Genomic DNA, 23,998 nt, shown 5'->3' on the forward strand with positions numbered 1-23,998 from the left:
AAAAGAGGGAGAAGGAAATAGCAGGGGATAGAGTTAGTTGTAAATAATAACATGGAGCGAACACAAACACACACACATGGATCTATAAACACAGCATTATCAAAAAGAAAATACATGGGTCTTTTAGTGCTTGAGGAACTGAAATGACACACGTTGTGTGGAGAAGGCATCTGTGCAAGCTAAAACAGCTTCCCAAGAGACCCAGTGCCCATTCACAGCACAGCTTAGGATGGCTTTTCAAAGCTACACCAGCCTCTCCCTGGTTTGACCCAACGAGTCTGTCCTTGAGGAGAAGATGGAATTCAGTGTCTCTTAGACTGACACAGGCTGAAGACTCGGCTGCAAATGCTGCCAGATGAACATCAAAGGTAGTGGTGGTTTCTTGTGACACATGGACAGATGTATTCAAGGAAAAAGGCTTTGTAACTCTTTTGTCTTTCAAAAGTATTGATTTTGCTTCAACTACCTTATTTGTGCTTTGAAGCTAACCCAGTGTACCATCCTGGCCCTTCTGCATCAGGCTCATTTGGATTCAAACTGCACAAGAGTGAGATGACTGGCAGACAGGATGGATGGATGAAGCAGAGTAAAGGATTCTAACCTTAACTATATCCTTGAATTTAAAACCTATGTTACATTTTTAAACACACTTAGACCTTTAACTTCGTAGTTAGCAGATTAATGAGATGCACAGACTGACATTTTATTTGAAATTTTCCAGGCAGAGAAACACAAAGTGCTCAGCATGAAGAGCAGGCTGAGTTGCGATGACAGCAAGCCCCCTCAATCACTCCAGGCTTCAGCACGCTCAGATATAAAACAATGAGCACAAGCTGAAGAACAGAATAAAAGTGTTGATTAAATTTTGATTGAGTCCCTTTTATGTGTGTGATTCCACATTTGTGCCACACTCACACAGCCAGAGCAGCAAAGGTCACTGCCCAGTCAGTGCCTTCAGCCCTGGGCTCATGACACTCATGGCTCTGAAGAGCTCTTTGGAGGCTCAACCCAAAAAGGTCTTCATGGTTCAGAGACAATCTGGAGTCACAAGGATCAGCCTGACCCACGAACATCTGAAACACACGGCTGCATAGGGAACTTAGAGGGAAGATGGACAGCTGTCCAAAATCTCCCATCTCTCACATTTTCTGTGCTTTTGTTGTCTGCCTGTCCTTCACGCCTCAGAAACCCAGGTGAGGTTTTCTCCTTGCCCACACAGCTCTGAGCTGAGCAAATCCACTGCTCAGTCCCACCATGTGAATTCTTCTGGCCATGCTGTTTCCCTCATAAACTCAACTGCCTGAGGAAGGTTCCAGAAGAGGCACCTTCAGGGGGAAACACAGGTATTTAAAACAAGGGAATGGCTTTGAGAACTCACTGGGCATCTTCCTTTCTCCTACACTAAGAAAGAATTTTTCCCCCCAGATGTCAACCTTGTTTACCTTTCTTTCATTGTTCAATGCTCTAATCTTCTAAAAGCCTGAGGCAGAAACTGTGGAGGTGTTTGTGTCATGTGCACCACTTGGCTCAGTCCATCTTGTGACACACTGGAATGAGCAGCCCTGTCTCCATATGACTAATGTCCCAATTGTTTTATTTCAGAGCAACTCAGACTTTTAAAGTCTTTAAGTCAGCTTTGGCCCAGGTTCAGAGCACATATTTTCCCTCTCAGTTCTGCATAGCCCTACAAGCCACAGCAAAAGAAAGCTGGAGCTGCCTCTCACCCACTGAGCCTGGGTGCCCATGCACACATTAAGAGACCATTCACCTTTCAGTACATATCTAGGCTAAACTGATTTCACTTTCAAGAAAGAGGAAAACTTAGTGCTTAATGGATTTTTACTAAACTCCAAGGCAGTTTGGAAGTACATTCTGACATGCAGCATTAAACACTGCTGCAGCTGCACTCAGAGGAATGGGCAAATGCGTGCAAGCTCACAGAGCAGAGCTTTTACCTCACCTCAAATTGCTGCCTGAGCCTTTGGGGGCTTATTCCAACACCCAGTGGAGCTAATGAGAGAATAACCAAAGGATTTAGGAAGACTTGAGTGAATTTGCACTATAAATTTGCTTATGGAAGCAGCTATGTTGGTAAAGATAGATATTCCCAAGCTAGAACAGGTTAATTTTACATCACATACCACCCCCCCCCAAAAATGTAACAAAACTTGGTGAACAAACTGATCAGATTTTGTCTCCGATGAAATCACAAATTCATACAAGGCATGCTGGGTGACTGATAGCCAAGTGGGACTTGGAAATACATCTTAACAAACACGTTGGGCATCTTTGTCACAGACTTGTATTTGTAGGAGCTTTGTCTTAGCTGACAAAATACACTTCTTTTCCCCTGTCAAATGTAACAGTCAGGTATTCAATTCATTTCAGCAACTGCAGGTAGTAAGAATTACACTTTAAAAAAAATTAAAATAAAATCACATTAAACCAAAGGCCATATCCAGCTTGTCCATTTCTTCCTGTCCATGCAATTTCCTACTCCTGCACGTATGTTGTATTATTTTTTCTCTCTTCTCTTTATAGATCTACATCCTTCAGAGCAACTAATGTCTCTTTACGTATTCACAGTCTCTAAAATTAGGGCATCCTGGTGTTTGTAGGCATCATCTTAAGGGAAATACTAGTAAAACCCTGTGTTAGAGGCACACAGAGAGCCAGCCAGCACAGTGACACCCCCCTCAACCTGTTTTAGAGTTGGGCAGACAGGAGGAAACACTGTCACAGCTGCCACATGTGACAATGACAAACAAGTTTTGAGTAGGAAGAGTCTTATTTTATTTTTTATTTTTTTGGAGGCTTTTTCACTCAGCTGGCTTTGATACCATTTAGCCTCAGGTACTTTGGAAATAATCTCAGGAATTGTTAGCAGTTGTTTTTGAGGATTCCTAAGGGACAGGGAAGACCCAGAGTTCTGGCAGAAGAGCAGAACAGCACCCACTGGAAAGCAGGAGATGAAGAACTGGGAAATTACTGTCTGGCAAATAAATTTCAGCTTCTGCACAGGTACTGAAATAAAAGAATGAAACCACTTGTAAACCCACAGAAGATAACAAGAAAATCAGCAAGCACAAACACACAGCTACTGGGAACAGATGATGTCAAACGAAGCTCTATTCTCTCCATGACAGGATTACAGGCTCAGGGATAGAGGAGAAACAACAGTTGTCATGGCTTGTTTTAAGCAAGTCTTTTGACTCTGACTCATGAGACATTCTTATAGGCAAGCTCAGAAATTTGATCTACAAGTAGCTAAGCAGTGGATGCAAGAGGCTGAAAAACTATGCAACAGAATATTTAATGGGAAATCACTGTCAAATTGGAAGCATGTTTTGAGTGGATATCCTGAAGAGCTGTTCTAGGTCTGGTTCCATTATTTCTCTTAATGTCTCAGAGTGTGGAATAGGAAAATTTGTAGAAGACAATGGAAATACTTAAGCAAGTTTGGGAAAAGATCTATCAAGAGTGATGTAAGTAAAACTGATCTTGCCAGTTTTGACAGGGCACAGTTAGACTGGGCAACTCCTTTAGTCCCTGTTCTCATGCTGTGGGTAAAAATCTTTTGGTTCCAAAAGCAAGAGGTAGGAAGTTAGTAGTTAACTTGCTTTTTGAATAGAACAGCCACAGAAACTCTGAAAAATATTGCCAGCTACCCTTCCCATAGTCCTTGTAACCTTATGAGATAATTAATAATAGCAGAAGGTTGCCCTAAAGCCAAGGACCAGGGGGCAGGTGATGATCTAAGTGCATTTTCTGCACAGCATTGTTGCCCAGAGCCAGCAGAGGTTGGGGTCAACTAACTTGGATTATGCACCAGTGTCTTTTAATTTTGTCTGCAATGAGATATGGACGTGCACAGACTCCAGAAGTGCCTGGCATGTGACACCCAGTTATCATGGGCTTCATAACGCCTAGGTTAAATCCTCTAAGAGATCAGAAGAAGAGTGCCATGTCATCACAAATCTTGAGCCTGCCAGCACAGAGTGAATGATAAAGTCCTTCAATGCTTTACAGCCCAAGTCCCTGTGGGATTCCTTAATTATCCTTTGCAATAATTAAGGCACAAACAATTGATATAAGAATCTCCATTTGTTTAGAGTGTGCGACTCCCTTCCCCTAAGGCTGGAGAAAGCTCAAATACATTTATACTCCAAAGCTGCTCTTCTCCAAAGGGGGATTGTTCTGCTTGGCTGGGAATGAAAGCCATCTCGGCTCTGTGGCAGGTAGGGCTGCATTAAGGCAGCAGTTGGGGGCCCACAGGAGCTACTTGATTACACGTTGGAACAGCTTCATTCTTCAAGGACTGGCATCAGGCCAATTAGTCCTATAGGAAGACTGATGTTTTAACTAAGACACATCCATCTACACTGCAGCTTTATAAACACACTGTTTGCTGAGTAGGGACTGCCTGTGCAGTTCTATTTCTGATTTTCTAGAAAGGTCAAAGGATATCAGGCAGATGTACTGGAAACCTGAAAAGCACATCAGTGAAATTCAGACTAAAATTATTCTGTGGTCTTCACTTGATAATCTGCTACAGATTTAAATGCTAAGAGCAAAACTGTTGCAGTTTGTAAGTATCTTCTGAGGTCCTCTCTATCCAGAAAATCCAGCCAGAAAGAAAGCAGCCCCCCAGGAGCCTGCACACACTCAGCAAGGAGGGAATAAATGTACAGCAGGCAGAGCAACAAACCCAGCTACCTCAGAGAAAACCACTGCCCTGAAGGCACAACCCTGGACATGTTCAGACTCACAGTGGAGAGGGACAGGCGCACACTGGTGGCTCTGGTGGCAGCTTGTGGTTACAAATACACATCCCTCACTCCCAGCCCTGTGCCAAGGCCTCTGCCATGGTGCAGCTGATCTGACAGATCCCACGCTGGGAGTCAGAGCAGCAGAGAGAGCCTGTGGATGGATGCTGCCTCTGAGGGGGCTGGCAGTGCCACCAGGCTGGAACTGCCACTCCTGCTGCTGGCTCTCCAGAGCTCTCAGGTCTGCTGACCCTTCCCTTTCACCTTCCCACCCTTTCTGTGATCTGATATGAGACTTGTGCAATGGGAAAGAAGGAACCTGAGAGGCTTTTTTCCAACTGTTGACTTGACTCACAGGGTGTGCTCCAGCATGGAAGCCAAAGGCCACTCCAGGTTCACTGGGAATGGGAGGTGCAGATTCTCAGTAGAACTTTGGCAGGAAAGCTGCTTTTGTCAGTGTGCCTTGCAGCCAGCAAATGGGAGGGAACAGCCCTGAGATTCCAGATTCTTCCTAACACACACAGTTGTAAATGAGAGCCTCTGTAGCTTCCAACATTATGCAATCAGTTACATTAGAAAAAATAAATTTATCATCACCATTTTTAAGACCTACAGTAAATATAAAGAAGATAATTTTAAAATACCCTAATTATATTATGAAATGTAGTCCTCTTAATACCAAGCTATAAAAGCTGGTTGCAGATTGTAACTGGGCCTCAGTTTTACAAGCATGACTATAAGCTACAAACTTTGCTTCTTCAGAAAATCATGAAGACAGGATGGGAAGAAGTTCTTGTTCCTGCAATGCACCAAAGTTGAGCTGTAGCCAGGAGAAGGTTTGGACATTATGTATTTACAGCACCAGCACGTAAACCAGGAGTCAGCCAGGGCAGCCCTGCCAGGCTCTGCAGAACAACTCTGCTATTCTTCCCTCCAGGGATAAGCTCAACACTCAGATGCTAAGAGGGAAAATACTCCTGAAATTCACACCAGGCAGCTTTGAAGGTGTCAAACCCAGGTCTGCCACAATGCAGCATTTGGGCCATTGCACCTCTGAGTATCTCACACTCGAATAAGCAATGCTGAATGAGAAAGGTCCTGCATGCACAGGCACCAAAGGAGGGTTAAACAGTCCCTAATTTCAGGTATATTCATCTAAATACATTGGCTGGACTTCCTCCATAGTCCATGGGCAATCACACTTGCAGATTCATTCAATCTCTTTTAGTTGCCAGCTACAAGTCCAGGCATCACCTTTGAAGTGTTTCTTTCTCTTCACTGAGTACAGAAGAAGTAGAAAGACTGTTTCATACACGGATGCCACATTGTGGACATCTTCCAGTAGGTGAGATGAATCCAGCCAGGCTGTGTAAGAGCAAGGGGAAAACTGAAAAACTGCTGCAAAGCATTTCGGAGCATTGTATGAGTTTAGCCTTCTAGTTTTGCACAAAGCCTTCAAAGATCCTGAAGTCAGGTCTGATTTTTAAATTACTCAAATTTTCTCCCTCTGATGGCAGCACTCTGTTAGAAGCATTGCAGAACCACAGTGTTTGTTCTCTGGACAAAATTTTTAAAAAAATTACTCCCTAAATGGTGTTCTCTATCACCCATTTGGTAATTAATTTCCTCATTAAATGTTGACCATGAGTTTACAATAAAAAGTAATTAAGAGAGGCCACAAGCCGCAAAGGTTGGATGAGCTTTTGAGCACTCCCTAATTGAAGACTTTGCTGTGTGCCAAAGTTGGAGCATCTTTCCAAAGGTGAGACCAACAACTTGCAGTGAAATGACAGCTGTCAGGACAACAGCCTTGTTAACCTCAGCCCACCCAGAGCTGTCTGAGCTGTCCCAGCACTGCCAACCCCTTTCCTGCTTGTCACGTTTCAAATGGCTCAAGTCCCATGCTAGTCCCATCTTGTAATTAGTCACTAGTTACACTGTCAGGTATTTTATTCCCACAACTGTGTGAAGAAATCAGGATTAGCTCTTGAATTCTCCAGAAAGGAATGGTTTTTATTGATTCTGCACCTCCTTTTCTACCCACAGGAGCCCCAGCAGCATGAAAGCATTCTAGAAAGCATCTGAATACCTTCCTGCATGTTTTTGGTAAAAACTCTCACGTTCATAGGGAAATGTGCCTCAATCCAAGACTGTTGTCACACACATCCCCAATTATTTTCACTTTCTTTTAAAGCACCAACCTCTTGTTTACTCACCGATGTATCTCAACATGAGAATCTCCTAAGTTCAAAGCTTATCTGCTATTTCTTTTTGCTGATACAAGTATTCCTTCCAGTGTTTACCCAGCTCATGCAAGCCCCTATAATTGTGTCAGTGTTATCTTTTCAAAGGTATTTTGTCTGTTCAAATACACTAAATGTAAAACAAAACCAAAGCCTGCATACAGTTTGAAAAGAAGAATGCAAAAGGCAGTAAAGCAAGAACAGCCCTGCCACGGCCTTTCCATGAGGGATCCAGGATAGCTGAGGCTTAATTCTGACAAAGGCAACACTGCAAGGAACTAAAAACACTCCAGTGGGAAATATGTGTAAACTGGTTTTAAACTGCAGTACAATACAACACCTTTGATATGAAGGCTTAGTTCAGACAGTTTAAGATGGACAGATAAAACAATATTCCTCCAAATATGTAAATGGCTGCTGCAAAGGGGAAAGGAATTATCTGTCCACTGGTGGGAAGGATTGGAAGACTGGGCTACTACTTAACAGGTGAGGTATGAGGGAAAACTTTCTGCTAAAAAGATGGGGAGTTTGTAGAATTTGAGTAATGGGAAAGGGTCAGAGAGACAGTGTTGGAATAGTGTGGACTGTCTTGGGACAGCTGATGGATAAGATGATAGTGTGATGTGCGAAATATTTTCTAATCACCATCTCTTCAGAAAGTCAGAGTCTGACATATTCAAAACATGGAACCAACATTAATATCCAAAGCAACTCAAACCCTATTCTGAACTGCAAGTCTCACGATAGTTCATGGGTTTGCTTTTCTAAAGCCCCAGCTGCCAGATTCATGCATTGCAAAGCGATCTCATCTTTCATTTTAAAAAGTTATATTTCCACTTCTCAAAGCTGTGGAAAGAAGCCTGAAAAGATGAAGTGCCAGTATCCTTAACAGCTCCAAAGAGAGAAGGCAAATAAAAGGAATTCAAAGTACATTGGTTTAAGCCAAACTCATAATTTCTTTTTCCCAGGCCTGGCTCATGATTTTTGAGAACTGGCATTTGGAAATGCTGGAAATACAAAACTCTTAATAAGGAACAGGGGGGAGTTACTAAGAAGCTTGAAGAAATCTGTAAGATTTGCTCACTACAGTAAAAATGTGAGCATTAAAGAAATGAAGAGGGAGATTTGTTAAAGGCTACCAAAATTCTGGTACTTTCTCACACAACAATCAGCTCCACAGTCCCTGGTGACTGAGCTGTGCCTCTCTTTGTTACAGTGTTTTGTACAACAGCCTGGTGGCTGAAATGTGACAAACTCATTTTGTTTCCTGGGGAAAGAGAGGGGCCTTTTGGGGCTATAGAGAGCCTGATACCTGTGACCAAAACAGTCAAACAAATACAGGCAGAGGACAAACCCAGCTTTTGTATTCAGTGTTCATGGCCTGGGTTATTTTGCTCTTATCCAGCATCTTTGTGGTGAATGTTGCTATCAGAAAGTCTTTTGTCTTGACTTTGGGAAGCATATTTTCATGATAAAGGAACAATTATGGAATTAATTTGTTTTTTAAACAAGCTTTTCTTACAGGAGTTTTTATTTTTTAATGAGCTTGAATAGCAAAAACATTTCATCAAGCTTCTGTTGATTTACTTAAATATGTCCAAATAAATAGCATATTTTCAATTTAACTAAATACCCACATACCAAATCTGGCTCCTATTTAAGCCCCAAGAAAAATAATAATGTTGTCTATCTACACTGATGAATATGCTATCATGTATTATATATGCTTTGAGATTGCTAGACAAAAACCTACATATGTAACAGAATATGACTGAAATTCAGTCAGACATGTTTTCCATTCCTTAGAAACTGAAAATCCACAGCAGATCTTCAATTCTCCCACTAGGACAAAAATATTTCTTTATTGCCTCTTGCCCATCCACCAGCTGAAGGGAGCTAACTCCACATGCACACTCTTATCTCCACACAAGCTGTACACTTTGGGGAGCATATGCTGAATAGATTAAACGAGAAAACAAGTAGTTGCAAATATTTTTTGTCTTAAAACATCCCAGGCAGTTTTTGATTTAAGATAACCTTGCATTTGAGTAAAGGAAGCATAATTAAATAGATTTATTAATTTTCATTAAATATATTTAGTATTTTGTAATCAATTTAAATTTTACTGTAGGTACAAAACTCGACTTCCCTAAAACTGCAAAATTTCTCACTGATAATACAGAGACAGAGACCACAGATCAAGTGATTCCTTTATCCAAGGTCTTTCTGTGCAGTGGTGGGTATTCATATTCCTGAGATTCCCTGTCTAGCCTTTTCAAACAGACTGTGGCAAGTAAAGGAATGTGTAAAATTAAGGAGGACACTGCTCACATTGCTCATGTGATCACCTGTGTGTGTAGGCACAGCTGCCCCAGCACTGTCCCCTTCAGATGTGCTGCTGCATTAGTGCTGAATTACAACAAAATGCAAAACATTGAAATGCTTAAGAAGCTTTTAAAGAAAATGCTGTGACAACTTGGCCTGCACAGAGTGGTGCCATGTTTGACTACCTGAATTAGATTTAATCTGGCTCCCCCAGTGGTAATAATAATATAATATGCTGTAAGAAGAAGTCTAAAAATATTAAATTGAATCTGTATGTTTACTATGAAAGTGGCTTTGTCGGCTGTACATTACAAAATTTTCATATTTTCAGCAGGCAAGCAATACATCTTGTCTAGACACTGGTGAAATTTTCAGACATAAAATTATTTTAAATTCTAAAACAAATAATGCAGACTTCACCCCCCCATCCCTAACAGATTGTGGAATGTCATTTACTTTAAATTTGCAGCCAGACATCACATAGCCAGAGAAATTGCCTGTAAGAAAAATAGGCTGACACTTATCACTGCATTCCAGGGGGACCAGGGGGTGATGTCAGCTCTCTCTGTTTCTCCCAGACAATTGAGCGTCCTACAAATCAATAAAAACAAGGTTTATTGGTATGTTTGCTTTATCACACTTGAGCCACTTTCATTGTCCTAGTGACAAAGTCTTCACAAATTGAATCATTAAACACAGTAATTGTGTTTCAAATACATTTTAGAGAGGAGGAAGGGAAGGGAGGGTGTAAAAGATTATTTGCTGCAGTATTTATGGCTGTGGAATTTAGGTTTGTAACAGTTTGCTGTACCTATATTTTATTTTTCATTATGGAAAAAGGAGCAGGGGGAGGGGACAGAGGAGGGACCCCAGTAAGTGGAACAAACAGTCGCACTCAAATTTAGCCCGGCAAAGCTTTTAATATTTCGCTGAGCTAATGTTATATAAGGAATTTCTCAACAGCTCCTCGCACAAAATGTCAAACTTATTTTAAAATTATTTTTGTAAAAATAGATGGTCTTGGAAAAAAAAATAAAATAAAAATTGCACCCTGGAGTCGGGATCTAAGGACTGTTACCATCCTGGTGGTTAAAATAATTCCTTCCCGGGTGTTGCTCAGTCCCTTACGCAAGCCTGTAAACTCATTTCGCCCCAGCACTCTTTAAATCTTTGTCGCTCTTTGCATATGTGGTTGTGATTTACATGCCACCCACATTTAAAGAGGTATTGACATTTTCAAGGCGGTTATTTTAGCCCCTGGATTTTTAAATGGAATCAATCACACTTTATTTCTTCCCTCAGGAGCCCAGACCTGTGTTTGCTGCACGCCCACCTCTATCTCCACAGCCCCAGGGGCGTCCCAAAGCCGCCCATGTGAATATTTAGGATCAGCAATTCCAGCCTGGATTGCTGAACCCCCAAAGCTGTCCATGTGAATATTCAGGATGCCTCAATGATTCCAGCCTGGATTGCTGAACCCCCAAAGCTGCCCGTGTGAATATTTAGGATCCCCTCAGTGATTCCAGCCTGGATTGCTGAACCCCCAAAGCCACCCGTGTGAATATTCAGGATGCCTCAATGATTCCAGCCTGGATTGCTGAACCCCCAAAGCTGCCCATGTGAATATTCAGGATCCCCTCAGCGATTCCAGCCTGGATTGCTGAAGCCTGGCAGGGCCGGCTGCCCCCAGCTCTGGGCTTTCGGCCTCCCCTCTCTCACGGTTGCCGTGCAGGCCGAGCAGGGATGGCAGAGCAGAACAGAGGCACATTTCACAGGAGGATCCAGCATTATGCAGCAAAATGGGCTGTGACTGGCGCTCAGGGGCCCGGGGAGCTCCGTGTCAATGGCATTGTTGGGGCTCAATGGCGCTGACCTGAGCCGGGCAGGCCGAGGTCAGCGCCAGGCCAGGCCCGCGGAGCTCACACAACCTCCACACGCTCCAAGCCTGCCTCGGGACTACAGCAGGGATTGCTCTCAACAATGGCTTCTGGTTTTTTGTCTTTGCACCCCTCTGGAGCAGGGAGGGGAAGGGGGGACAGCAGAGGCTCTGCCGCTGGAAAAGCCAGGCTTAGCTGCACCCGCACAGCTATGAGTCTGCCTAAAGTGACTGGGAACGCCGTTCTTCCCCTGCATGAATCAGGGAACGCTTCTCCCACCCCTCCTTTGATCTTGTTGCATTTTTCTTACTCAATTAGCCTGAAATGGAACATGGTCATGCTTTGCTTCCAGCTGCAGCTTCCTTCGAGCATAGTGGTATCAGACCTTTCCACACATTATACAGATTGCACTTCATCGCTGAAAATCAAATCTAGGAGGCAATGATATCCACATAAAAATACTGTAAGGATGTACAAGTGCTTCCTACCCTGCACTGTCTCCTAGGATGAATGGAGGGATGTCCATCAGGCGCTCCGACTCTTCCAGCAACTCTCAGTTATTTGGGACCTTTCACCATATTCCACTGACTGTGGAATTATATATATACACATATATAGAAAAGTGACATGCTGTTGGGAGTGTCAGCAAGGCAGTGCTTTAGGGAAATCCAGCAAAGCACACTTAGTGCCCAGCACACAGCACAGCACTGATCTCCAGGCAGGGTATTTGCAGACTCAATTCCATCTTGGCCAGCAGCAGAACTATAGCTATGTCCTGATGTTTGGCAGGGATTAATTCAGGCTTCCTTCATCTCCCACAGAAACAGTCTTGTATGGGCCCTGCCAGAGATTTGTTTTAAAGACAGTTAATGGCTACTGATCCACTTTGATCCTGCCAAGTAAGGGTGGGCAGGATCAATGGACTTGCTTGGTGGATCTTTTCCCTTTCCCCTTCTGAGGTAGTTGTTGAGGCAGGAAAAAGCTTCTGCTGTATGTAAAGAAAATATTATCCAGGAGCTCCCTGGTACCACTTCAAGTATAAGGCAGAGCATCCTCCAATCCACCCTGCTTCCAGCCAAATCTGCTGCTGCAGCCACCAACTGCAACCCAGAGGAGATCCTGCAGCAACAGTGTTTCTGTTCCTTCTCTGCTATTCACAGCAAAGCCACTCATGGGCACTAACTATGATAAAAGCCTCACTGAAACTTAGAGGGGAGGGATATACATACATTGTTCATGTGTGTGAAAAAAATCACCTGCATCTGGGTAATTCCTTCCCTCAAACCATGCAGACCAAACTCAGCAAGCTCATAACAGACACGTGGGCTCACTGATGGCTACACCTTATGTTTTAAAAAGATCCTTGTGCAAACTGGCTCCCTTGGCTGTATTATACACCATTTATCCTGGAGAAGGTCTGCTCCAAAAGGAGAGTCTGGGTTTGGTGAGTCTGTCAGTGACGGCTCTATTTCCCAGTATATATTTACACTACCATCAGACTTGGTGAGTGGGTTTGCTGTCAAACTCGCGAAGCACAAACCTGACAGTTTGGTTTGAAGTTCCCTTCCCCACACTTGGGTCGCACGAGAACACTGAATAGATGCATTTGCTATAGGTTATAGCAATCCTGACAGTAGTGAATGAATGATTGCTCCTAAAAAGTACAGCTTGTTCTGACATTATCGCTCCATTGCATTCTAAAAGTGGTTAAACCAGAGACATCCTTCCCTGTCTCTCCCCACCCCACTGCCATTCAGCATCTCCTCTGGTGCAGCAGCCTGCATTTCCACATTGATGTGAAGGGTCTATGGATTTACACCAGTGGGACATGATGCCCAGTGGTAACATTTACAGCATAACAACCATTTATTTTTCCAGAGAAGTGTTTAGCTTATTGATGAAAGAAAAAGTATTCTACCCTCTTGTGTGTCTAAGTAGTCAATATCCCTAGTGAAATGAATAAAATTCTCATAATCTGTTCCACTGGAGCCTATTTCTGTTATAACTGAAAGCAGGAAATGTTGCTGCAGACTTCCATGGGAGCAGCATTTGCCTCATGAAGAAGAATTGGTTAAACGTTGCATAATTTAGTAACCCCTGACTTAACAAAACTCCGAGACACACTCCCCAAGAAAGCCACACTGTTTGTAGCTGGGAACAGCCTGGCTGGATCAGCAGCACTGGCAGCAACGAAAGGCTCTAAAACATAGATATGAAAAACGATTAACAGACTTCATATGACTATTTGTGCTTAAAATTAGGGCAAGCACTCGAGAACTCTGCTGAATCAGGGCCTTGATTATTGGTACCAGTAATGAATGCAGACATTTGGGAAGGTATGTTTCATTGCTGCCATCATGTTTTATTTTTGGAGATGTTAAAGAAAGATATCAAGAAGATATAAAACAAGTAATTAAACTCCTGTTTTGTGTAATGCAGAGCAAATATTTGCTTCAAGTTTTATGGGCATCTTGCAAATCAAAATCATAAAGGCAGATGAGCTTTTGTTTAAAAAAGGCATGCTGATGGCTCAGCAGAAAATAATAAGAGTTTGTTTTTGGAAGAAAAAAAAAGAAAACCCTGACATGAACCACAAATACATTTCATTAGGTGACACTAATAGGGGTTGTCAGGTGCCTTCAGTAACAGCAAACATCCTCTCATGTCTCAAGTTTGTGTGGAAGTCTAGAGCACAGACTTAGCTCAGATAAGATATTTGATTTGTGTTTGCTCAGGAAAATGCTCTGACAGCTTAGCTAAAAGGAATTTGTATCGAATTGGAGTAAAACTTGGACCAGATAACAGCCAAGAGAATACCGGGGCTGGGCTGGACCCAGCATTAGACAATGGAAACAAGCTGGTGAACAAGTTACTGGGGAATATTTACTGAAATACATTCTTTCTTTCTTTCTTTCTCACATGGACCTTGCAGAAAGTGAAATTCAAAATGCCAAAACTGCCTGGTTTGGACACAGTAAAAAAAATTAGTTTCCAAAAAGTACTAGCCTACCATTTTCTTTCTCTCTTTTAGTTGTATTAACACTTTCTTACCCCTCTGAAGTCTGCCTTGATTTTGACCTAGTCAGAAATCAAAGAAATACAAAGCAGTTATTATGGTGGTGTTTCAAAGCTATTTTCATGTTTAGGGGAGGGAGTAAGGAAAAACAAATACTTGGGTGCTGGAAGGGCAGAGTTTGAAGCTTTGTGGCTTTACCCTCCTCTCTCAGCTGGGCTCCCTGTCCATATCATAACTCCATGGTTGGGCCTTTCTGGCAAGAGAAGGGAGGGCAGCCTGTGGTGGAGGTTTCTGGCTTTCCAGGTGTGTGGCAGTCTGGCCACAGAGAATTCTAGAAGCACAAATTGAAAGCTTTCAAATTCCCACTAAGCACTGCAGGCATTCCTGAATTAAAATATTTTCCCATTTTAGAGAAAATATTTCATTTAGGTTGATTTGCTCCTATATCCATTAACTCCATAACTCTTTATAAATTAAGGGAATTACTGCAAAAAATTGTCCAAGCTAGAATTTCTTTTACTTGCTCTATTTCAGATTATGCCCACATTAGATTTCCACCTCTCTGTTGATATCCCCAAAGCAGAAACCAAGGTTGGTATTGACGTAATTTTGATATTTAACATACAGTTAGGTGCACATGAAAGATCCCATGAGCAATAAATTCTTTTCCTCAGATAAATTAACCCTGTGATGGAGTTCAGCACATTCCCTCTCTGCCTCTGAATTCAGCACTATTGATGAAAAAGAGAAAAGGTGAGGTCTGTAAGAAGAGTCAGTGCTTTTATCAGGGCAGCTAATGCAGATGAAAGCAAGCAAATAAAACACACTAATATATTTTTGGCTGTTCTGTTCTCAGGCAAGGTTGAAATGATGAAGTAGCCTAAGTAATGCACAGAGCAGATGTGGATTTATAGCTGAAGCACCATCCTTTACCTGGCTGCCTGGGCTGCACTGCCACCACTGCACTACAAACCCACCCTGCTGCAGATCTCCTCTCACACATCACAGCTCCATGGAGTAACAAATCTGGCCATTAAACATCCTCCCACAAGCACAGGAAATACTCTGCTGTCCCCACAGAGTAGGTAAGACAGACTCTCTGCCATAATGTCTTTCAGCATATGGTCAATGGACAGAATCTGGGAGAGTTCCAAGGAAATTTGTACTTCCCCAGCTTTTGCCATTCCTAACACCGTAGTACTGTGCCCTGGGGGTAAATAATCAGCCCCATTTTCCTAATGAGGAAATTCATCCAAGGTCATATGCTAAGTCAGTGGCACTGCAAGCCATGAAATTCAGGTCATGGGCAGGAATTACCTCTGCTGTCTCTGCAGCTTAATTGCATTTCAGACACTACATTTATTTGGTATGATAATACAGCAGCACCTGTTGTAACAAGACAGTACAAGAACAGCAGCCAAAAAGAGGCAGAAATACGTCAAAGAAATGTGGTAAACAGTAGGAACTAATAGGAACTATAATAAGCCTCAGGAATTAGTAGCTAAGAATATTTCTGGGAAAGAGTATTATGGCAAAATATTACTGATCAAAGCCTGTAGACTCTAATCCTGCCACTGCTTTCTTATATGTAGAATCATCTTAGAGGAGTCTCAGCAAATTCAGTTTAGTTCCAAATTATAAGGTTATAAATAGTCTTTCAAAACTCTTTCTAAACTAGTTTAACTACACCAGTTCCAAATATGAAGCTTCCAGAGGGACAAGCGATCCTGAGTCAAGACAAGAATTGGTCTTGTGTAAAACCAACCATTCTTTCTTCTTGTTTGGACTTTTTTTCTTTTCATTGATTCTAAAACTTGATTGTAAATATTATGTTATTAGTCTTAAATTATACAGAGATTTTTTACTGTCTTTTTTTGTTATGGATACACAAATTCTGCTTTTCTCAGTGCTCACTTTGCCAAAGCATCTAAGACCAAGAATGAAATGTAGTACAAATCCAGGAGCAAATGCACAGAAATGTGGTGGGAAATGGGACTATCAATATCAACAAATCTAGTGCACTGAAAAGGTAGAAACTTTTTAAAGGAGTTATCTGGGTGGATGTTTGCCCTCCAAATAAAAGGCACTATCATTTGAGCTATGTCACAGAGTCAACTAAATATATACTAGATTAATTATGCCTTAGTTATTTAAAAATATTGAAAAGCAAGTTCTAAAAGTTCTTTATCCTCCCAGATCAGGCATATTCAATATCAGAGCTACTCACCAGTTTAAATGAATTTTGGTGCTCTCACAAAATCTATTTACCTTGCAGAATGCAATTTTGCTGAAAGTTTGTCTGGGATCTGAGTTTATTTTCTGGAATTACTATTTTTGTATCCTAATGGGGAAACACCCCTCCTCAGCCAAAAAAAGAACCCAGCAACCCAAATTTTTTGTGTCTAGCTACAAGTAGGCCACGCTTCTGAGCTTCCCACCACGTCCTGGCTCTGGTGCCTGGAATGATCCTTTAGGCTGCAGGTACAGCTACATTTAGCTCCTGACCCCTCTGTACTCAGAGTCTTGGTTTATTAATACACCTATTCTTCCCTTTCCCACTGGCCTTATTGATTTCCCTTTACTGTGAAATACTGAGGTTATTTTCAAACCTGTCTTACACCAAAACACTTAACTTTTCCCACTTGCACTGTACTGTGACAGACCTGCAAGTGTGAGATATGAATTAAAAATAAAACCCGAAAGATATACTGCACTAAAAAACAAAGAAAAGTTAAACTCTCATTATACAGTGGTTTTCCTGAAGAAAAGTTTTAGAGCAGGATGCATGTTAAATTCATTTTCCAGCTCTTCTCTCTCTTGCTTTTGACAACAGACTTTATGTAGATGAATACTAAATTTGTTAGAAGCAGCACCCACAACCAGAATAGTTTGATAGGAATAAATTTTTGTTTGTTACTGGAAAGGGAAAGGATGAGAGGCAAACCACAGAAATAAAACCAGGAACCAGATGTTTCAACCTGGAGGTACAGCTCATGGTAACATCCTGTCCAACTGCAAAACTAACTTTGAACAGAATTAAATCCTACTCAGTCCAAAATGAAGATAAGAGACAACACCATGAAGACACAGTTCATGCACCCAGCTCAAAACTTTCTGGACTTCTATGTGGATTTGATAAATTCCAAGCTTCCCTGAAAGTGATTACACTACTAAGTGTAATCAGATTTAACTGATGTCCTTGTGCTGGTGTCAGAGAGATTTTGAAAGTGACCTTTTTCTCAGGAAAGAACACTTGTTAGGCTTTTGGGACCAATGTGCACTTGGAAAATTGTTATCGCAGTTGCAAAAATGTCATTGTTCTTGAAATAGCAGGTATATTCCATGGAATTTCTCCTTGGTACTATAGATCACTGCTGCAGGAGGCCTCTAAGCTGAAATGCCATTGCTAGTTTTATTGCCTGTTTTATGCAGAATTTCACAGAACTCTCTGTTCTGGATATATCCCACCTGCTGGTATATTTTTGTTCCTAATGATGGGGAGACTTGCAGCACATTAACCTTCCAGAGGAAAAGTATTTCATCTTTCTGTACCACATCAGCAACAAGACTCATGACTTACAAAAGTTCTCTATCAAAAAGAAGTCAAAGCAGTGGTACGGATTTTAAAAGGTGGAATAATTGCAATAGAGCCACTGTTGTTACCATCACAAGACATTTGTAGCAATAAACGTCACTTAAACAAGGAATGATAATGGATTAATTGTGATTAAAGTTGTTCCATTCCTTGGAATACTCACACTATCATGCAGATTTCTCATCTACCTGCATTAAAACTGCTCTAACCTCTGTTCCCAGCTCACAGCCTGCTGCAGTCCCACCCAGCAGAGGGATTTAGCCCTGGACATGAGGAAAACAGCTGGGATGTGCTCCCCAGGACACACAGATCCTGCAGCAGGATCCTCCCTCTGCAGGGGCTGCGGGCTGGAATGCCGTGACTTCATCCCTGAGCAGAGGATACTGCAGCATCCTCAGAGCCCAGCAAACTGCAGAGCCCATTCTGCAGCTTGATTAAATGCAGCCATTTATTTTACTTATTTTCAGAGTTACCAGTTGCTTTTTTCTTTTCTGTTGTCATGTTTGTGTCTGCAGTTCTTTACTGTGGTTGCAGAAAGAGGCTGCAAGCTCGAACCCCTGGGCTTTCCCTGCTGTGCCTCTGTCTGGCTGGCTATTTATAGCCTTTCACTAAACTGCAGAAGTGTTGAGAGTTTTGCAACTGCATTTCAGGGACAGAATCCTGAAATGTTTACTGACAAGCAAAATTCGAGTCATTTAGAGATATTTTTTTTTTGTCTCAACAGAAGTATATATGAAAATAAAATTTTAAAAATCCTAAAATTATTTTTATCAAGTTTTAAGGTGTTTTTCATTCTATTAAGTAGTAAATTTTCAGAGGAAAAAACTTGTTATTTTCCTGCTCTGTAGGAACAGTCACTAAAGGCATGTCTACCAGTCCAGAGGACATAACCCACAGGACTTGCAACTGCTTTCCATATTGCTGTGTAAGGAGAAAAACATAAGAGAAACTGAGTAACTCTGCAGTTAAAACTCTAATTCTTCTCCATCCCCACCACACCTCCAATTGTAATTGTCCATAATCAGGGAGTTTATTTTCCTTAGCTCCACTTTGATATTATCCAAATCTAAAGAAATCTGAAGTTTTAAATAACAGGGAGGACAAATTGTGCTTTCTCACAGAAAAAGGAGAAAGATAGTTGGGACTCCTGCTTGAACAGATGTTAAGAATGTTTCTGAGTGTGCTAGACTCATTTACGAGTCTCTTTCACACATTTGAATCTTGGGGACATCAGCAGTTTGTTCAATATTTTCAGCCTCCATCCTAAATGCCACACTGGGAAATGAGAGGAGGGAAAAAAAAAAGGAGAAAGAGAGAAAAAGAAAAAAAAAAAGGAAAAAAAAAGCTACACACACACACACAGAGCTAATCTTCCATCAGTGTGACAAACTGCAAGCAAGAATCACAGCAAAATAGTCAAGCCAGACAGTTGGTAAGATAGAATCAGGCTGGAAAAATAGTGCAAGATGATTTTAACAGACAGATGAAAGTAGTCACCTTCTGGACTGTGCTCCTGGGGCGAGTTTGCAAACATAAGGTTCTCCCTTCCGAGGGAGGATGGAAGTGTCACTGGCTCAGCACTGCTGAGGCTGTCTGTGCTCTCTGCAGACATGACGTAAAGAGCAGCCTGAGCAGCACCTCCAGCTCTGATTCTCCTTCCTCCCAGCAGATTTCAGTCACCTTTAGCAATGCACTCTGGGTTCCTGGGCTGGAGATGCAGCAGGAAGAGAAAGCATCCTTTGATACCAAGTTAATAGAGGGCACAGAAGTGAAGGGGCTCAGCTGTGCTCAGAACAGAGTGATACAAACAAATAATTAATGACAGAGCACCAGTTTTGGATCAAAAGAATGACTGGCTTTGGCAGATGATAAAACTCAGCCACTTGAGTCTCTCCCAAGCTCACTGATGGGCACAACTGTAGGAATGGACTAGCCAAGCAATAAGGTTTTCCTCTTCTTAAAAATACCAAATGGAAGGAAGAGAGGTCTCTATGGAGGCTATGGTTTCGCAAGACTTAGTTTCTTTCCTGTTCAGCTTTTCTTCTTTTATTGATGCAAGTAGTTAGACTTGTAAAAGGTTTAATATTAGCAGTTATTGTGGAATTCCTCATCAGATTACTATAGATCCCAAAAGACCAGCTGCACTTTTTTGTTTCCACTGAGAAGGCCACAAGCCATCAGCACTGAGTCTATGCTTTGCAGGGCTCTGTGCCTCAGCAGAAAGAGCAGAGAGATAATCAGAAAGCCCAAGTACCATTCTTGGTTCCAGGCAGCTACTGACCTGTCATACCTTTAAAAAAACTCATTTCCCTCATCCTTCCTTTGTTTCCTTTCCCATATGCACTGTGTTTTGTTTCTAGAATAAACTTTCCTGGGGTACGTATTTCTCCACCCATGTTCCTCTAGAAATGACAGTTGAACTTTGCTTCTGTATTGAGCTACTGAAGAATCCTTTTTGTCAAACATCCTTCTTTTCTCTCCTATTATAAAGCCTTCTGGTTTATACTAGAACAGTAATAAAAGTCTTCTGCCACTGCTAATTTCAGAAGGCTGAAGCTGGTGCACAAAAGGGACACTATCAGATAATTTGCTCTCCCTCCTACATTGACAAAATATAACACCAGTTTTATTTGTGTGTGATTTCCTGTTTTCAGCTGGAAGCATTTCACCAAATTTAAAACACACACCAAAAGAACTTCAACAAATATTTTTGTTTGGGTAAAAGGTTTCTTGTCCCTGGTGATTTTCCATCCTACTTTGAGGGCCAGGCCTTGAGCAGTATATTATCAGTGACAAGGCACAGTGGTTGTGGATAATGGGGCCAATTTTGCTCTCAGGCAACCCCAGTGACTTCATTGTCTGGTCTATCTGATGAGAGGGTAGAGGCTGGTAGAATGACTCATCAAGAAAAAAAAAAAGAAATGGGAAAAAAAGCAAAGGCAGCCAAGTAAAGACACAAGACTGTCTCCTAAGGATAATTTAAATAGAAAGAGAGCTTCAAAATGCAGCAAGGAGCCAGAAATCTCAGCAGAATGGGGCTCAACAAAGAGCTGTGATGCTGTGATCCACAGTGTGGAGCCGAGGGTTATTTAGCTTTGGGTTTTTTATTTGTTTGTTTTGTTGGGGGGGAGGCATCTTTTGGCTTTTCTTTCAATAAAGGCAGTCTCTTCTTTCTTGTTCCCATAGAGCCAGCTTCTCCTCTTTCCTCTGAGCACCCAGGCCAAGAAAAGGGAGTTGCTTTTAGCCCCATTTCTGTGCTTGTTAACTTGAGGCAATAAGAACTCCTCACAGTCACTGCCTTTGTTAGATAAAGGTTTTCAATTTCTGTTTCATGAGCAGCATAGCAGGGGGATTCTGCCCCTCTGCCCCTCAGGTGAGACCCCACCTGAAGAGCTGCCCCAGCCCTGGGGCACAGCACAGGCAGGAGCTGGAGCTGCTGGAGAGGGTCCAGAGGAGGCTCCAGGAGGAGCAGAGGGATGGAGCAGCTCTGCTGGGAGAGCTGGGATTGCTCACCTGGACAGGAGAAGCTTTGGGGTGAGCTCAGTGTGGCCTTGCAGGACCTGAAGGAGCTGCAGGAAAGATGGAAAGAGACAGTTTTCAAGGGCCTGGAGTGACAGGAAAATGGGGAATAGCTTCAAAGTGAAAGTGAAGATGTTTAGGTTCAATATTGGGGAGAAATTCTTCCCTGTGAGAGTGCTGAGGCATTGGCACAGGGTGCCCAGAGAAGCTGTGGCTGCCCCAGCCCTGGAAGTGTTCAAGGCCAGATTGGACAGGGCTTGGAACAACCTGGGATAGTGAAAGGTGTCCCTGCCCAGGGCAAGTGGAACAAGATGAGCTTTAAGGTCCTTTTCAATCCAAACCATTCCATGATTCTATACAATGAGTCTAATCTATTATTACTTCATTCTCAGGAAACAGAAGGCCCCAAACAAGGTCAGGATCCCTCCAGCAACGCACTCTGCAAACCCCTGCTGGGAGAGAGCCCCAGTTCTTAAAGCATTTAAATAGATACATCAATGAAAGAGAGAAGAATAAAATGGCTCACAGCCAAATTAGATGAGCAAGACATTTAAATTCCCAGTGCTCCGAGTCTCCTGCCCAATGGACTTTGTTCCAGCTCCTCCTTCAGGGGTACGAGGCAGCCTGATGGAAGAAGCAGCCCAGAATAAACTATTCTGCCTGTCTCTAAAAACATTTTAAAATGTCTTTAGTCAGAGCTGGCTGGGACTTGTCTGGTCACTAGGATCAGCAAAAAAACTTAGGGAGAAAAGCTGCAATATTTTTCCCCTGAGACCAGGAAAAAATTCTGCAAGTCTTTCGTTTTCTCAGCTCATCCCACTGCATCTATTTACTCAACTCAGGAAGATTTGAAGGAACATGAGTAAAGGACTAGAAAATTACACTGAAAAAGAATCAGAGTAATTAAGCATCAGGAGAGCCAATACCACAAGAAACAACAACAAAAAAGGAAAAATACTTGTGGGTACTTAGACTGATTCTAATTAACGTTTCAGTCTCTGAAAAACATTCCCAAGCTGAAAGTTTGTAATGTTACCTCAGGCCCACTTAAAATTTTTACAGTACCTTTATAAAATCCTGAAAATAAAGATTTTTAATGGGATTAGGAGTCAGAATGGAGACAACACTGCTGAAAAAGATCGACAACAGAACATTCATAGTCTCAAAGTATCTGAGGAGTCATGCTCTAATGTACGAGATGCTTGAGAACATACTGCTGGTATTCTGGAGTTATTTAGATAATGTTCTGATTGTGGCTTCAAGTCAGTAATAACAAGCCATATGTTCACTTTTTCTGAAAAATTATTATTTATTAATTCTATCAATAGTTACCCCATGAATTTTAAGGCGAAAAGCATCTAATTTGTGCCTATGGCATTTGAATAAATTCCAGTTTACTTTAAAGGTCAGATAATACTATAAGGTCTCTTCAGAAGATTTCTTACTATAAGTCTATTGGATACATCTCCAAACTTTATTCCATTTATTATTTTATATACCAATAATAGATATATAAATCTGCCTTGTTTTAACTAGAACAGAGATATCCCTCTACAGAATTCTCCTCAAAAAGGAAAGAAAATAATACATGAAACCCACAGCTCCTGCCAACTCAAACAATTATCCATTGGTTTTATATGGAATATCTCAATTAATAAAGCTGGAAGTCCAGCTGCCCATTACCTTGGCTGTCATATGCAGATAAAATCATCCTAAAGGATGAAGAGAATCTATCCAAACACCTGAGAACCCAAGCACTCGGGCTGGGTTTGGCCATACTGCCAGCTTGGGGACCTAAAATCGCAATAGCCCATGCAGAGGATTTTTCTACATCTCCTTCCACCCAATTTATGTTGAGAGAGGACAAGGTTAAGTTGTTTCACATACTTTATCTTATCCTCAAACCAGAATGCTACTACAGATAACTACATTCAGTTTGAAACTCGGTCTCTTCATTTAGAACAAAACCCAACAACAACAACAAAAAAACCCAAATAAAAATGCAGCACTTGGTAATAATCTCTCTCTAATCATCAAGGACACAACTGTTTGAAAAATCTTGCATATCCAAAGTAATGATCCATGTAGGACAGAAACCCCAATGTTCTCAGCACAGTAAAGACAATGCTTAACAAATAATAATAGCTATTACTAAGTCTTATGCACCACTGCACTTTCTAATACTGCCTTGAAGTGAAAAGGACACGATGATGTGATAAGAAAAGCTGTTCCCAGGCTATTTCCTTCTCTAATGGAATCCCCAAAATACAGAAATATGAGACAAAACCTTGTTTGGGACATTTCCTATTTGTTTCTCACTAAATAAATTTAAAATTTGTTTCAGAGACGTAACCCCTCACAGTAATCTGACTCACAGACACCGTGTGCCAAGCAGGATTGACACACTGGAGATTCCCCTTCATTCCAAATCTCCAAGGACAAGGTTTGTGAGGCAACATGGGGAAACCACAGCTTTGTTCATTACTGTAGCAGCCAGGTACCAGCACACAAGACTTCATTAATTACAGGACAGCAAAGTGATTTCATTCAGCAGGAAAATGAAAATCCTGCCAATGCATTCAAGATGCAGGAAAACCAAGTGCATCTGTTCTACCAGCACAGACATTTGGTTACTGGGCTGTTGGGTACCTTCTAAC

The 23,998-nt window shown here is 41.8% G+C and overlaps 1 long non-coding RNA gene across 1 annotated transcript; it reads left to right on the plus strand.

The window, feature by feature from the left end:
* The first annotated feature begins 10,435 nt into the window (after nucleotides 1-10,435).
* LOC147650127 (uncharacterized) lies at nucleotides 10,436-18,584 on the plus strand. Its single transcript, XR_015277040.1, has 5 exons — nucleotides 10,436-13,547; nucleotides 14,762-14,818; nucleotides 14,902-14,980; nucleotides 15,084-15,312; nucleotides 18,044-18,584. It is a non-coding gene; the product is annotated as an uncharacterized LOC147650127 (long non-coding RNA).
* The last annotated feature ends 5,414 nt before the right edge of the window (nucleotides 18,585-23,998 follow it).

The sequence above is a fragment of the Cyanistes caeruleus genome, chromosome 16 (assembly GCF_971803275.1).
Source record: "Cyanistes caeruleus chromosome 16, bCyaCae1.hap1.1, whole genome shotgun sequence".
Lineage (NCBI taxonomy): Eukaryota > Metazoa > Chordata > Aves > Passeriformes > Paridae > Cyanistes > Cyanistes caeruleus.